Source organism: Mobula birostris, chromosome 7 (genome assembly GCF_030028105.1).
Source record: "Mobula birostris isolate sMobBir1 chromosome 7, sMobBir1.hap1, whole genome shotgun sequence".
Lineage (NCBI taxonomy): Eukaryota > Metazoa > Chordata > Chondrichthyes > Myliobatiformes > Myliobatidae > Mobula > Mobula birostris.
Window position 1 is genome coordinate 158,269,129 of NC_092376.1, and position 16,663 is coordinate 158,285,791.

Sequence of the window (16,663 nt, forward strand, 5' to 3'; positions counted from 1 at the left end):
AAGGCAAGACAGTGGCTATACTTCATTAGGAGTTTGAAGAGATTTGGTATGTCAACAAATACACTCATAAACTTCTATAGATGTACAGTAGAGAGTATTCTGACAGGCTGCATCACTGTCTGGATGGGAGGGTGTGTTGGACTACAGCACAAGACAAAAAGAAATTGCAGAGGATTGTAAATTTAATTAAAGTACCCAGGATATCCTCAGGGAGCAATGTCTCAGAAAGGCAGTGTCCATTATTAAGGACCTCCAGCACCCAGGGTATGCCCTTTTCTCACTGTTACCATCAGGTAGGACGTGCAGAAGACTGAAAGCACACACACAGCGATTCAGGAACAGCTTCCTCCCCTCTGTCATCTGATTCCTAAATGGACATTGAACCCTTGGACACTAACTCATTTTAAAAATATATAGTATTTCTGTTTTTTGCACAATTTTTAATCATTCAATATACATATACTGTAATTTATTTATTTATTTATTATTATTACCATTATTTTATTTTATGTTTTTTTTCTTCAATATCATGTATTGCATTGTACTACTGCTGCTAAGTTAACAAATTTCACGTCACATGCCGGTTATAATAAACCGGGTTCTGATATATCCACTCTCCAGAGTGGAGAGTGAGTTTGTAAAGTTGGTGGGAGCAAAGGATTTTGGGAATGGCGATGGCGGAGCACTGCGGGAGAGGTGTGGGACAGGTGGCGGAGAAGGAGTGCCGGGGCGGGGGAGGGGTGGCGCAACTGCGGGCACTTTTTGCCCAGAGACACTAGGCAAGGTCATTCGATTCTAAGCAATTGGTTTATCGATCATCACAGAACCTCTCTCTGGTGCCTCCTGCTCCCTCCCCTCTCCCTCCCCCTTTTCCTAACCATGATCCCCCTCTCCCTGCCTCCTTCCCACTCTCAGTGCACAATAGAGACCCGTGTTAGAATCAGGTTTATCTTCACTCATATGTCATGAAATGTGTTGTATTTGTGGCAGCAGTACAATTTCAGTACATGAAATTACTATGGTACTGTGAATAAGTCTTAGGCACCACATATATATGTGGTGCTGCCATAGCTGTTTTGACAGGGTCATCTTGGAGAGGGACAGTTCACCCCACTCTGGTGCTGTTTCCAGACCCTTGACATAAGGTGAAATAAATTAAAGTTGACCATCGATACTCAGGGTGTAACTTGGTGGACATATACCCATAATCCCCTGCCATGAGCTTCTATTCAGCACACTGAATGCAGGTTACTATATTTCTTTATATGCTGTAGGGAAAATTCCTGGTGATCTCTTTAAACTTCATTCCAATCACACACACAGCAAAAGAAAATGTTTCTCTTCTCTGATTGACTAATAGTCACTGCAGGATATTCCATCAAGGTGCCCTTTTCTACATAAGTCATTGAAGTGAAACCATCCAATTGATAAATTTCTTTTCTTTAATAATTCATAATGCCTGATTTATTTTCAAAGGTGAAATTACTACCTTTTATAGGTCACACTGTCGTTTCCATCTGTATTTGCACCGGTGATAGAATTGATAAAATGACAAGGTATTTAAATATCTTCTTAAAAGTCTGAATTGAAATGACAGTTTCTTTAACTGTGAATATTGCACTTTAAAACATCAAGGCTTTGATTTTAACAATCTCCTAAGTGCAGAATTGGCTAGTGGGAGAGTCATTGTGATGAGTGGTAAGGAATTTGAATATTTGGGATCAATTAACACTCCCATTTTAATCATTGGAGAAGACTCAGACCCGGGCTGAGGGATTTCCTATGCGTATTTAGGAATATTGTTAGTATGCAGAAGTCGTTGTCTAATGATGCCACGTTAGCTTGGTCATGACTGTTCATCAACAAATTTCTAACCAGATATGCCACATGTTCCCTTTATATCCTGAATATGTAAATGACGGCTGCTATCATCAGGAAGGAGGTACAGGAGCCTCAAGATCGACACCACCAGGTTCGGGAATAGTTATTACTCCTCAACCATCAAGCTCTTGAACCAGAGGGGATAACTTCACTCACCCCAGCACTGAACTGATTCCACAACCTATGGACTCTACAACTCAGTTACAAAGACAGGTGTGTAAAAAGGGCCCAAAGGATCACTGAGGACCCGAGACACCCCAACCACAAACTGTTTCAGCTGCTACCGTCTGAAAAATGGTACTGCAGCATAAAAGCCAGGATCAGCAGGCTTTGGGATAGCTTCTTCCACCAGGCCATCAGACTGCTTAATCCATGCTGACACAACTGTATTTCTATCTTATATTGACTATCCTGTTTTACATAGTATTTATTATAAATTACTATAAAGTGCATATTGTACATTTAGATGGAGATGTAATGTAAAGATTTTTACTCCTCGTATATGAAAGGTGTAAGTAATAAAGTCAATTCAATTCAATTCATTGTCATGGTATTTATTGCTTATGTATTATTATTATTATTTTGTTTTTCTGTCTTTTTTGTATTTGTACAATTTGTTGAATTTTGGACATTGGTTGTTTGTCTTTGGTTCTTCATTGCCTCTTTTGCGTTTCTTTGTAATTCCTGTGAGTGCACACAAGAAAATGAAACTCAGGATAGAATGTGGTGACATATATGTACTTTGATAATAAATTCACTTTGAGTTTTCAATATGTAGAATCTTAGGGAATCTCGTACTGTAAAAATGCAGGGAAACCTGGCGAGTGACACTTATCTCTGCTTCAAAACACTCAACTCCTTTCTCTTTGTTGACTCCTTTTTTGCCTGTCAAACAGGAGTCTGGGATGCAGTGCACATCCTTGGTCTTTGTTAGCATACTAACAATGGTATCCTGCACAAGATGGCAGCAGATTCCAGGGCTAATGGCCAATATACAAATGGCAACTGAAGCTTGGCATCTGCTTTCCCTCAGCCAAAACTTTCAGTGCATAGTCCCGATCTCATCATGATGGTGCTTCAATCTCTGTTCTATACATTACTTGATAGATCTTGATGTCCTGATTCATATTGGCAGCTCTCTATTAGAATCAGTACATATCTAAAGGACAGTGAAAATCTACCATGAACTGGAAAATCAAGGACATAAGATATTTTGCCTTGCTGTATTCATCAGGGCTTTTCTAATGCATTTACAAAATCTCACTGGGTCTTAAAGTCATACAGTCATAGAACACTACAGCCCTTCATCCCATATAACCCATGCCAAAATATTATTCTGCCTAGTCCCATGGACCTGCACCTGGGCCGTAGTATTCCACACCCCTCCCATCCGTGTGCTTATTCAAATTTCTCTTAAATGTTGAAATTGAACCTACATCCCCCATTTCTGCTCGCAGCTCATTTTTCAATCTCACTACCCTCTGAGTGAAGAGGTACCCCTTAAATTCCACTAAAACATTCCACTATTCACTCTTAACCCATGACCTCTAGTTCTAGTCTCACCTAACCTCAGTGGAAAAAGTCTGCTTGCATTTACCCTATCTATGCCCCTCATAATTTTGTCTACATCCATCAAACCTCTCCTCATTCTCCTATGCTCCAAGAATTAAATCCCTTTCCTCTTCAACCTTTCTCTATAACTCAGGTGCTCAAATCTCAGTAATATCCTTGTAAATTTTCTCTGCATTCTTTCAATTTTATTGATATCTTTCCAAAGGAATGTTCTAACATTTCTGCTTTTCCATGAAAATACTTTTGTTTGATGTGAAGAAGCAACACATTAGTTATTATTTTTTGATTCTTGTCAGAAATTCTCATCCAAGTGTATAAAGATGATTCTGAAGATGTGGAAAATATTCTTTGCCATTTACCTAAAAACAATAATCCAAATGTTAATGTTACAGTTTAATAATTGTGCGAAACATCAGTAGAAGAAAAATAATACTTACCTCATAAACCTCATTTAACTAACATCATTTGGAAACATTAAAAGGAATCATTAATCTTCTGCCTGTTGGGAAATTATCTGATAAAAATGGGTATATAATTAAGTTTAATTGATACTCGACATATCTACAACTCTTCTTTGAAGTGCTAATACAGGAAGATTAGTACAGAATGCAACGTTAACCGCTCAATTTCTTTTTAATGCCAAGATAGAGGCAGAGAACTTGATAACATGAAACCAATGTTGAATAAGGACAATTTGTCAAGTGTGAGATAGATAATGAAACAATAAAATCTGGAAAGGTCACAAATTTTCTGAGCATATTAAAGCATTGCTGTTTAGGTATATTTTTACAAGGTTTTGCATCTTCTCATCTGATTTATTATATGTGATAACTCGCATTAAAATTGAACTGATTCCACAACCTATGGACTTACTTTCAAGAACTCTACAACTCATGCTCTCAATATTTTTTGTTCATTTACTTATTATTATTTTGTATTTGCACATTTGGTCTTCTTTAGAACATTGGCTGTTTGTCAGTCTTTGTGTGTGGTTTTCATTAATTCTATTGTACTGTATTTCTTTGTTCTACTGTGAATGGTTACAATGAAATGAATCTCAGTAGTACATGGTGGCATATATGTACTTTGATAAAAAAAATTTATTTTGAGCGTCGAACTTTTGAACATTAAGCATCATGGAGATTAAGTTTAGGCAAAGAGGAACAATCTGTCCTTTCATGTGGCACGAAAGTCATTATAAACCTGAATGACGATGTTTGCACTTCTAGCAGGGTTGATGGAAAAAGGACTATTGTCAACTCTCATCCAAGTGCATCAAGCCAGCTGTCGCATTCCGACCATTGCCTTGCTCTAGAGCAGATGTTGCTGTTTCATGTTTCTTCTTGACACAGGAGGAAATGAGCCCTTTGAGTGGATGACATCACTTAGAGCAATTCCCATTTCCTCACTTATTTCCCTGTGGTCTAGCTCTATCATACGAATTAATACCCACCAGTCACCCATTTTAAGTTACAACAGCCAATTACCCTATCAGAACATTCTTGGGATGGGGAGGAAACCATGGTTTCAACCTCCTGGTTTGTAATAACTTTCTGATTCCAAAATTCCATGCAGCAGATGGGTACCTGCCTGTCTGTAAGTACCCATTTCAAATTGCAGGGGTTTGGCTGGCTCTTGATTTGAACCTGGTTAGAACTATGAACAGATGCTTTATGAACAGAGCATGGAGATCCCCTTTGGACCCACATTAAGATAATCTTCTTTCTGCTTTACTCCAGAAGCAGGTCAGTGTTATAAGAGTTAAGTTATTAATTTTCACTGGGATAGATTATCTTTGACCTCTGAACTTTCACCAGACAGTGGGTGGAGCAATTATTTACCCTGCTTCTATCAATTAACTTTCGGCATGGAGAAGGAACAGAGGTGGAGAACGATAGGTTACACAGAAGACAAAACTGCTTCCTTTCTATTTCTAATTTCAAAAATGGCAATCCAGTCAATGTTGTCCTCCATATTCTCATCTCTATAATTGTACCTTGCTGCCTTCCACCTTGGCTCCTGACATTTCAGGGCTAATATATGCTTTCATACATTACATAGTAATGAATCCACAGCATTGAAACCGTTTATTAACAGATTTTGCATTGTCAGTCCTGCATGAGACAGTAATTCTTCCAGTTAAAGTTAAAATGTTGGAAGACATCTGCCTCCAACATACATGGAAACAGAGAAACATAGAAAATAGGTGCAGGAGTAGGCCATTCGGCCCTTCGAGCCTGCACCACCATTCAGTATGATCATGGCTGATCATCCAACTCAGAACCCTGTACCTGCCTTCCCTCCATACCCCCGATCCCTTTAGCCACAAGGGCCATATCTAACTCCCTCTTAAATATAGCCAATGAACTGGCCTCAACTGTTTCCTGTTGCAGAGAATTCCACAGATAAAGGTAGTTACTTCCATTGTCACTAATTACACTGGGATTTCTACCTTTTGTTGAAGCAAACTGTTTCCAGCCTCCTCTGTGATGCTTGACTCAGTGTCAAAGTTCATGCCTTTTCCAAACTTAAGATGTCTACTTCCACTTTTCATACAACTTTCTTTTACTCACCAACCTACAAGACATAAGTGTTTCCTTCATTTTCTTCATTTTAGTACACGGTATGCAGGTAAAAATAATATGAAAAAGATGCGACAAAACTCTGAAAACCATAGACTGAGAGATAAATTCTTGACTTTACATGGAATTAAAAATCTCTTACTTTCTAATTACCAAGGGTAATTGTATTAATTTCTTTCCTTCTTAAATGACTAATTGAAGATAATGAATCAGAACTAAGTTAAGTCAAATTCCCTAGTATTTTAAAAACATGTCGAGAATTCAGCTGCTTTTTGAATCTTCTAATCAACTTTTGGAATAATGAAACAAGATTATATTTAACAAAAATCTACTTGTAACTGGTGTGCTGTGGAGAAAAAAATGAAATCTCTGTTCCAGGAACTGTTAACAACAAAGCAATAATTTATTAAAAAGTTGGTTAGGAAAACAATCTTCTGCTGTTGATTTAAATTTAAAAATGATTGAATAAATGAATGGGATTAAAATATTTTCAGGTCAATTGATACTGATTAAAGTTGATCTCGTTCCAAAACACTCATTAACCGCCTGCTGTGAAATGCCTTTTTGATATAAGTGGAATTAAATTAAAGATGCACATTTACATAGTTGTTTTTTTTTCCCCTTTGGAACTAAGTAGTTGTAAGCAATGTGATGTGTGATAAAGATACTTTGTTGGTGTTATTAGAGTAAATGACAATAGTAATACATTTTTTACCCAGTATATCTTCCTTTTGGTTATTGTTTGTGATGTCTGCTGCTATAGTTTGCAAAAGCAGCACTGTGCATATAGAGAGACATAGAGTCAAAGTGAGATACAGCAAGGAAGAAGCACATTGTCCCACCAAGTCCATGTTAACCATCAATCACTTATTTACACTCATCAACTACTAACGAAATTCTACCACACATCTACACACGAAGGGAAACTTACAGTGTACAATTAACCTTGCAATCATACAGCTTTGGGATGTGAGCAAAAAAAAAATTGGAGCACCTGGAGGAGATCCATGTGATCACAGGGAGAAACTGTAAACTCCACACAGATGGCACTCAAGGTCAGAGCTGGAGCTGAGCTTTTGATGCTTTGAGGCAGCAGATATACTAATTGTGCTACTACATTGCCCACTTTGATAATGATCTAAGGTGATAATAATAATTTATGCAGTAGGGCGGCAAACTAGGACCTCCTCTTTGCAGAACTGTTTGAAAGGTCAGATTTTTTATAGAGTGGAGAGTAGAATGTCTGAAGTGGCCGCATAGTACATTGCTGTGCTTGGACCCAAAACATCGACAATTCCTTTACCCTCACAGATGGTATTCAATCTGCTGAGTTCCTCCATTTAGAGTGGTAATCTTTGCACATAGAGCTTTCTGTTTACTGTTATGTGTCAAGTGTTTTCAAGAAACCTATTACAATATGCTTTCAGTTATCTACTCATTATTGGGAGTACTTGGTCGATAAACTTGTCTCATAAAATTAGCTGTTACATAAGAAGGGATGGCCCATCTATTTGTCAGCTCACACTGAGGTGGTAAACTGAAAATTGACACTGGTTTGAGATTGAGGGACTAAAAGAGAGACTGGATTAAACATAATTGCTATAACTCTGAACATCAGGTTGCTGTATAAAGATACTGAGAGCCTTGTATGGTAGGATTTCAAAAGATGGATTATTCAAGAAATGGGTTGTAGACATGATGAAGGTTGAAGAGGTGGGAGGTGTGATTGGATGATGGTAGTGCGAGTGGTGGTCGAGGTGGGAGGGGAAGAGTTGAACACAGAACTAAGTGGTAGGATACTTGGGAACATAAGCAATGGGAGTAGGAGTAAGCCATTTACCTGGAGCCTCAAGCATTAAGGTTACAGTCAATGTGATTTTGGCTTCAGCTCCTCTTTCCTGCCTGCTTCTCATAATCCCTGATTCTCCCATAGTCCATGTTACATACATGGAGGATTCGGACCAGATTTATGGAAATGTTTGACCTACAACAAGGAATCCGATCAAGTTTTAAATTACTCTACATCATGGAAAAATTGCTTGCTGTTCACAGACTTTCTATCCCCAAGCTATAAAATAGCTTTATAAAGTGTGAAGTTCATGTAAAATCATTTTGTAACTTTATCCTGTAATATGAGTGTAACTTTGATAGAAAAATAATTGAAATAATAAGAAGCCCAGTTTCCTGCAACTCTTTTAACTCTGTTACCTTGGTCGTCAGCAGTCCTAGGCCTTATTTACCCGATGATATGTGATATTTTCTGCTGAATGGACAGCTTATCATCAGCGGAAGAATCAAGTAGAAAGTGACTGGAAAGTTATACTGCAATTTTTCATGCAAGTTATTGTGTTCGAAAGGGAGAAACATAGCTCTACATTTTTTTCTGTCTCATTCATGTATTCATAAACAGAGGAGGGAACCAACAGGGCAGAGGTATTAATATCATTTTGAAGTTTGACTTCTCTGACTAAATTACATACTGAATTTGTCTATGGAAAGCAAAATACAATTAAAAAAGGAAATTATTCGAATAGTTTAATAAAAATATCTGTTGCTTATGCTGAAATTCATTGCATATGTTTACGGTTTTAAGGTTCAAGATTGTTGAATGTCATTTCCAGTATACAAGTATAAAGGAGACCAAAATAATTGTTACTTCAGATCTGATGTGATGCAGAATAAAAATCACAATAAGATAGAGAACACAATAATAAAAATATCACAATAAATTTAAATACATCATATAGCTTATATACATTGATTGTATGTTCATAAAGAGACTAAGCAAAGGAGTGTCTGTACATAAGGTGACTCTGACAGGAAATGATGACGTAGTGATGGTGGGGGTGGGATTAGTGGGTGGAGGTACTGATCAGCCTTACTGCTTGGGAAAAGTAATTAGTCCTAAGTGAATTAAAATTGTTTTTTTTTTTGTCAATCCTTGTATTATTCAGAAGCATTATACACATGATAAATTCAGTCAATTGTTTACTGTTGTTAAAACAGAAGTCAATTCTTCTTCAGCAAATCCACTCTGGAGATATGCAATTGATAATGGAACAACCAATTCTGCTAAAAACGGAATTAATACTAGAGGAGCCAGTCCTGTAAGAGACCCAGTCAGTACTGGGAAAGTCAGTTATAGACATACATAATTACACAATCAATGGATATAAGTCCCATCAGTAATGACATACCATTCCATGCTTTTCACTTGCAAAATATCTTCCAATATTTTTCAAAGTTAGAGCACAATATGCATATTTGGGAAATGTATCCTTTTGCCAAGCTGGTACTTAATGCCCATGTGTCCAAATACTGTCTGTATAATTTGCAATATTATTTAGGGAAAAATCTTAGAACATCTTTCTCTGCCTAGAAATTTCCCACTTGTTACCATGCTAGAAGCATGTAGAGGAAGGGGGCTCATCCCTCTCTTGTTAGTAATGTTGTGTAATAAAACACTTTGCTTGCTTAAATTGACAGCCATACTCATAGAGGGAGACAATGACGTATGGTGGCAGGTGTAATGGTTAATGAGACTATGAAATTTGAACTCCATGCTTAAAAATTATGATGTCATACGGGTGTGCACTGAGGGACTGAGCTATGAGATTCGAGGGAGTTGCTACACCCTGGATCAACCCTACACCTACACCCTGGACACTTCAGCCAGTCAATTTCTAGGCAAGTAACCTGTCTAAAGAATAGGGACTATGGAGGGATGAGTTTCGCTGTAAATAGAGCATGCCAAACCAACACAGATGAAAGATCAGGAATGTTGTTGTATATGATTGGCCACAAGGGCAGAATATACCGTGAAGCTCTGAGGAATACATCAGCTACATTTACAAGTACAATGCAACCTACCCACAAAGGAAACAGTGATCACATTGTGTTCTTTTCTTGTGAATGGGAGCAGGGAGAATCTATTGACATGTTCTAAATGGAACCAATACTGCATGTAGTTAACATCAATTTTGAAGATTTGAAGGACACGTTCATCAGAGATCATTTGTAGTGTCTGGTGATTAAATGAAGAGGAGTATTGACCAGCTGCATCACCATCTAGTACAGGAACTACAAAACATCTGACTACAAGACCCTGCAAAGGATTATGAGGACTGCTGAGTGAATCATCAGGGTCTCCCTTCCACCCATTTACCAGGAACACTGCGTACACAGGGCCCTTGTCAATGATCTCTCCCATCCATCCAACAATCTCTTTGCCCCTTTACCATCAGGCAGGAGGTACAGTAACATTAGGTCAAGGATGTTAAGATGGGAAACAGTGAGACTATTGAACTTCCTGCCACCATCTAGGTTTCACTACATATGAAGCACCAGTAGCATTATACCATTTACCTTTTAACTTGTGATATAAATACACCTTATTTTTTGTTAATTTATTTGTGGTAATATAACTTTATGTGCTGTGCGTGTGTTGTACGTACTGTATTGTATGCGTAGGTCTGGAAGAACATTGTTTTGTTTATATTGTGTACATATATACAAGTTGAACTGAAAAACTTCAATTGTAGAAAATGCATACACATATGCAAAACGGTAAATCTGTTATAAACCAGCTGAGAAGTGTTGGATGGCCAACTGTTGTACATTGTTGGAACATGAGAAAAAAGCAGAAAATGGAAAATGCTGCTTAATTTGCTTAGTTGTTGGAAGATGTTTATACTAAACAGTAAGTCCTGTAAGGGTAAAAGGGTGCTTTAAATACAAAGTTAGTAACTTCTACCAGGAATTCATGATAAAGTATGAGGGGTGATTGATAAGTTCGTGGCCTGAGGTAGAAGAAGTCAATTTTAGAAAACCTAGCACATTTATTTTTTCAACATAGTTGAACTGCATGTGCATGTAACGAGAGCATCTTGGACCTCCAGGTGGTCCACAGCAGGGGTGGATGATAAGTTCGTGGCCTAAGGTAGAAGGAGATGAGTTATACAGCTCTCGTTACATGCATGTGCAGTTCAGCTCTTTGAGTGAAAATGCAAAAGTGCATCCTCTTTTACCTTAGGCCACAAACTTATCAATCACCCCCGCTGTGGACCACTTCTACAAAGGAGTGATCCTTATGCTCCATGACCGCTGGACTAAGTGTGTACATGTAGGAGGCGACTATGTTGAAAAATAAATGTGCTAGGTTTTCAAAAATTGACTCCTTCTACCTTAGGCCATGAACTCATCAATCACCCCTGCTGTGGACCACTTTATGGAGGTCCAAGACGCTGACTTCTACAAAGAAGGGATCCGAATGCTCCACAACTGCTGGACTAAGTGTGTAAATGCAGGAAAAATAAATGTGCTAGGTTTTTTAAAATTGACTCCTTCTACCTTAGGCCACAAGCTTATCAATCACCCCTCGTAGATATTGATGATCCAGGGAATAAAACGTGGACAAGTTCAGTTGAAAGCATGCACCCGGTGCCAGACATGGTAAATTCTGTGCAAGGAATACCCATCACTGTGGAAGACACTAATGGTATGGTGGAAGTTCCAGGTGGCAGGGGTTATGAAATATGTGAAGTTTCAATAACTAGACAGAAGGTTCTTGGAAAACTGAAAGGTCTAAAGTTAGATAAGTTACCTGGACCAGATGGTGTACATTCCAGACTTCTGAAAGAGGTGGCTGAAGAGATCGTGGAGGCCTTTGTAATGATCTTTCAAGAATCATTAGATCCTGGAATGGTTCTAGAGACAGGAAAATAGCAATTGTCACTCCACTCTTCAAGAAGGGAGAAAGGCAGAAAGGCAGAAGAAGGGAAACAGTAGGCTAATTAATCTGACCTCAGTGGTTGGGAAGTTGTTGGAGTTGTTTATTAAGGATGAGGTTCAGGGTACTTGGAGGCACATGATAAAATACACCATAGTCACCATGGTTTCCTTAAGGGAAAATCTTGCCTGACAGATCTGTTGGAATTCTTTGAAGATGTAGCAAGCAGGCTAGACAAAGTAGAACTGGTTGATGTTGTTTACCTGGATTTTCAGAAGGCCTTTGACAAGGTGCCACACATGATGTTGCTTAACAAGCTATGAGCCCGTCTTATTGCAGGAAAGATCCTAGCATGGATAAAGCAGTGGCTGATTGGCAGGAAGCAAAGCATGGGAATAAAGGGAGCCTTTTCTGACGGGCTGCTGGTGACTAGTGAATAGTGGTGTTCCACAGGAGTCTGTGTTAGGACTGGTTCTTTTTAAGTTATATGTCAGTGATTTGGATGATGAAATTGATGGCTTTGTTGTCAAGTTTGCAGATGATATGAAATTAGGCAGAGAGGCAGGTGGTTTTGAGGAAGTAGAGAGGCTACAGAAGGACATAGGCAGATTAGGAGAATGGGCAAAGAAATGGCAGATGGAATACAGTGCCCAGAAGTGTATGATCATACACTTTGGCAGAGGAAATGAAAGAGATGGCTATTTTCCAGATGGAGAGAAAATACAAAAAACTGAGGGGTGAAGGAACTTAGGAGTCCTTGTGCAGGATTCCCTAAAGGTTAATTTGCAGGTTGAGACTGTAGCGATGAATGGAAATGCAATGTTAGCATTCATTTCAAGAGGACTAGAATATAAAAGCAAGGATGTAATGTTGAGACTTTATAAAGCACTGGTAAGACCTCACTTTGCAGTATTGTAAACGGCTTTGGGGACCTTATCTTAGAAAGGATGTGCTAAAACTGGATAGGGTTCAAAGGAGGTTCATGAAAATGATTCCAGGATTCAATGGCTTGTCACATGAAGAGGTTTTGATGGCTTTGGGCATGTATTTGCTGGATCTCAGAAGAATGAAGAGGTAACCTCATTGAAACCGATCAAATGGTGAAAGGCTTTGATAGAGTGGATGTTGAGAAGATATTTCCTATGGTGGGAGAGTCTAAGACCGGAGGACACAGTCTCAGAATAGAAGGGCATCCTTTTAGAATGTAAATGAGCAGGAATTTCTTTAGCCAGAGTGGTGAATCTGTGGAATTCTTTGTCACAGGCAGCTGTGGAGGCCAAGTCTTTATGTATATTTAAGGAAGAGGTTGATAGATTCTTGATTGGTCAGGGAACGAAGGGATAAGGGCAGAAGGCTGGAGATTGGGGCTGAGAGGAAAATTGGATCAGCCATGATGAAATGGCGGAGTAGACTCAATGGGCCAGATGGCCTAATTCGGCTCCAATTTCTTATGGTCTCATCAGATGGAGCCACAGTCAAATGAAGGCAGGTAAATCACAGCAGGACATGATGGACAACACTTCTGATCAAAAGAACAAGTGCAGAATGAGATTGGGAATGATAATTCATCAATCAAGTATTTGGAAGGCTATGTGCCAGAGTAAAGCAGGTTGGACAGCTAGTGTGCATACCTTATGTACGTGCAGTACTGTATTTCTTGTGAATGTCGTCTACCTGATGCTATGTTCCTGTGATGCTTTTGCAAGTAAATTTTTCATTGTACCTGAGCTTACATGTACTTGTGCATCTGATAATAAACGTGACTTTGACTTTCGTGTGAACATTTATTTATTTCTGTTTTATATTATTAATAAAGCTGTAGTGTATGTGGTTTTTGAACTATTAGGACCATCAGACGTAGGAGCAAATCAAATCAATTGGCCCATCAAGTCTGCTTGGCCATTTCATCATGGCTGATTTAGTATCCCTCTCAACCCCTTGGCTTCTCCCTGTAACCTTTGATGCTTTCACTAATCAGGAACCTATCAACCTCTGCTTGAAATATACCCAATGACATGGCCTCCACAGCAGTCCGTGGAAATGAATTCCATAGATTTGCCAACCTCTATCTAAAAAAAACTTAATCCTCATCTCTGTTCTAGAGGGATGTCCTCTTATTCTGAGGCTGTGTCCTCTGGTCCTAGACCGCCCCCCCCCCCCCACTATAGGAAGCATTGTTTTCACATCACTCTATCTAGGCCTTTCAATATTAGATAGTTTTCAATGAGACCCTCCTTTATTCTTCTGAACTCTAGTGAGTACAGACCCACAGCCATCAAACTCTCCTCAAACATGTACCCTTTTGTTTCCAGGGTCATTCTTGTGAAGTACCTCTGGGCACTCTCCAAAACAAGCACATCCTTCCTGTGTACATCTCTATTGACTTTGTGCACCTCTAGGGTTATATTATCTGATCATCTGCTCTGTGTACATGGTAGAACAATAGTCAGGAAGGAGAATACAAAATGTCTCTCTTTGCATATCAGCTGCCTGCATGTCTCCTCTTACTAGTCAGACAGCAGAGAAAGGATTCATGCCTTTCTGTAAATTCTGTTTTTAATTAAAGCATTCTATTATTTTAATTTACCAACTGTCTTCCAACATATTAGAGGTAAATCTGGTATAATTGTCGAGATAGTTATTTATGTATTGGGATAATTACCCTTGGAATGAACCTTTTGTAATGGAAGAGTATCTTCAACAATCTGTAATGGGTTAAATAAGTGATGAGGATTGGTCACCAGCAACACCTTGTAAATTTGATTGATGCAAACACGAGGTACTGGCTCAAGAATCAGAGGCTATCCATACCTAAAGGTTGCCTGCTTACTGGTGGAGTTAAAATATTTAGGTGCTGCATTGGTTTTCAACATGAAGGAAAATAACTTAGTGAAGCAAGCTTTGCCTCTGCTGATCTTAAGATAAATCAGGAGGAGAGGGATTCCTGGCATAGGAACACCTGGCCGTCATCCACTGTACCAAAGCCAGTGTATGTGCATATTTAAGCTTAAAGTCTCAAAGATGAGTTTACGGCTTCTCCCTGTAACCTGAGTTTATGATAACACAAGTTACTGTTTGCACAGATACAATGAAAAACAACATCAAAGGCACATGTAAACAGCATTCGTAAGAAAAACATAACTTATATACTCTTTACAAGAAAGAACATAATTAGAAAAAAACAAAGTTCATTTTATCATAAGATTATCAAAACGGTCATGGTGTTGCAAAGCTGCAGTGATAGCCAAATGGTTGAAGGGAAGTAGCTGTTCTTGAACCTGCGGTGTGGAGCTTCAGGTATCTGCACCTAACTTGAGGCAGTGTCTCCTGTGGATGGTGGGGCAGGGTGTGCCATGATGTATTGGGCAAATATTCTGCTCTCTGCAGCTTGCATTTTAGTTGCTGTACTAGACCCTGATGCAGTCAGTAATATATGTTGCTTCTTTCACTATCTACAGTTAGAGAGTTGACTTTGTTTAGAGTTCGAGCTCATTGGACTAGATGCTTTAATCCCTTTGATAAGCAGATCCTAACTTGGGTCCTAGCATAGAGATCTTGAGGTGGGGCTTGGTGGGTGGCAGATGCTTTCCAGGGGTCATCACGTGGGCACCACACCCTCTTCTTAGATGTTTTGTCAATTTAAGCCCACTACATCTCCAGAGGGCTGAACAGTGTGACCCAATGTCCCAGGTGCACCCCCTTCACATTTGGCCACCCATGGGTCACTTTAGGGCCCAGCTGCAGTCACTCCTCTTCATCCATAGCCAGTGGCTGCTTCTCACGGCTCCCTCCGAGAGTTCTTTTACAGCCTGCCACTGGCCCTGACCTCAGACTCCCAATCCCTTCAGCAACCTGACGTGAAGTAGCCACAAATCTTCTGCAGCCAACCTCTACGGTGAAAATCTGCACTTTCCATCCATACAGCTTAGCATCTGTGGTCAACTGAGCGTATCTCACGTTTCCACTCATGCGCCTTGCAGACTGCATCGTCACAGGGCCCGGTGAACTCTGAGATTACTACAGCCTTCAGACTGCTGGACCTCAAGATCAAATCTGGTCTGAGGGTGGTAGTGGCTATCTCCGGGGGAAATATTAGCCTTTTGTCAAGATCGACAGCCATGTTCCAGTCACGAGCAGGCTCCAGTATGCCTGACACCAATTGTGTCACTGAGGGTGGCACTCAGGGCTGGATTAACCTAGTAGCAAAAGTAGCATATGCTACAGGCCCCTCCCGCACTAAATGTTTACAAACTGCAGTCTGGTGAAATCGGCATCTCACCGTGTTCTCACAACTGTTAGAGTGAGTTTTGGGTAGACGATTCACCTACACTTAAATAAATGACTTCAGCCATCAGTCTTCTGTTCTTTGACAAAGTACTGTGGATTGAGTTCATAACAATGCGTTTCCTAAAAGCTGTGAACCCAGTTTCATTTGTAACAATGCACCTCTGGCGCCTCTGAGACAAGAATGCTAAATTTACAGGTAGTTGCAAAGACACCATATCTATGCTTTTTGAATATGAATTGTCCCCTATGTTAGCACGTAGCATGCCAAATAATGTATTATGGATTTTAACTTGCATTCCTAAAGGTCATGAATGCCAGTTTAGGCATACTGGCGCCGGTAGAATGAATTTAATCAAAAGATGTGAAAACTTCGAAGAATTGTCTATACTTGTAAGTATGAACTGTCCTTTGTGTTTAGCAAATAAATATCGAGCCTCATTCACAAGGTGATTAGACCTGTTCTGCCAGGCATCTCCGCCTGCTGTAACGTTGTTTTATCGAGTAAAGAAACTACCTTGTACCTACCGGTAACGCAACGCTCTGTGATTTCATCCATGCCACAACAATGACGATCTGGCAACACTGTTGTTTTCATGTCAGGGGAGCTGCATGC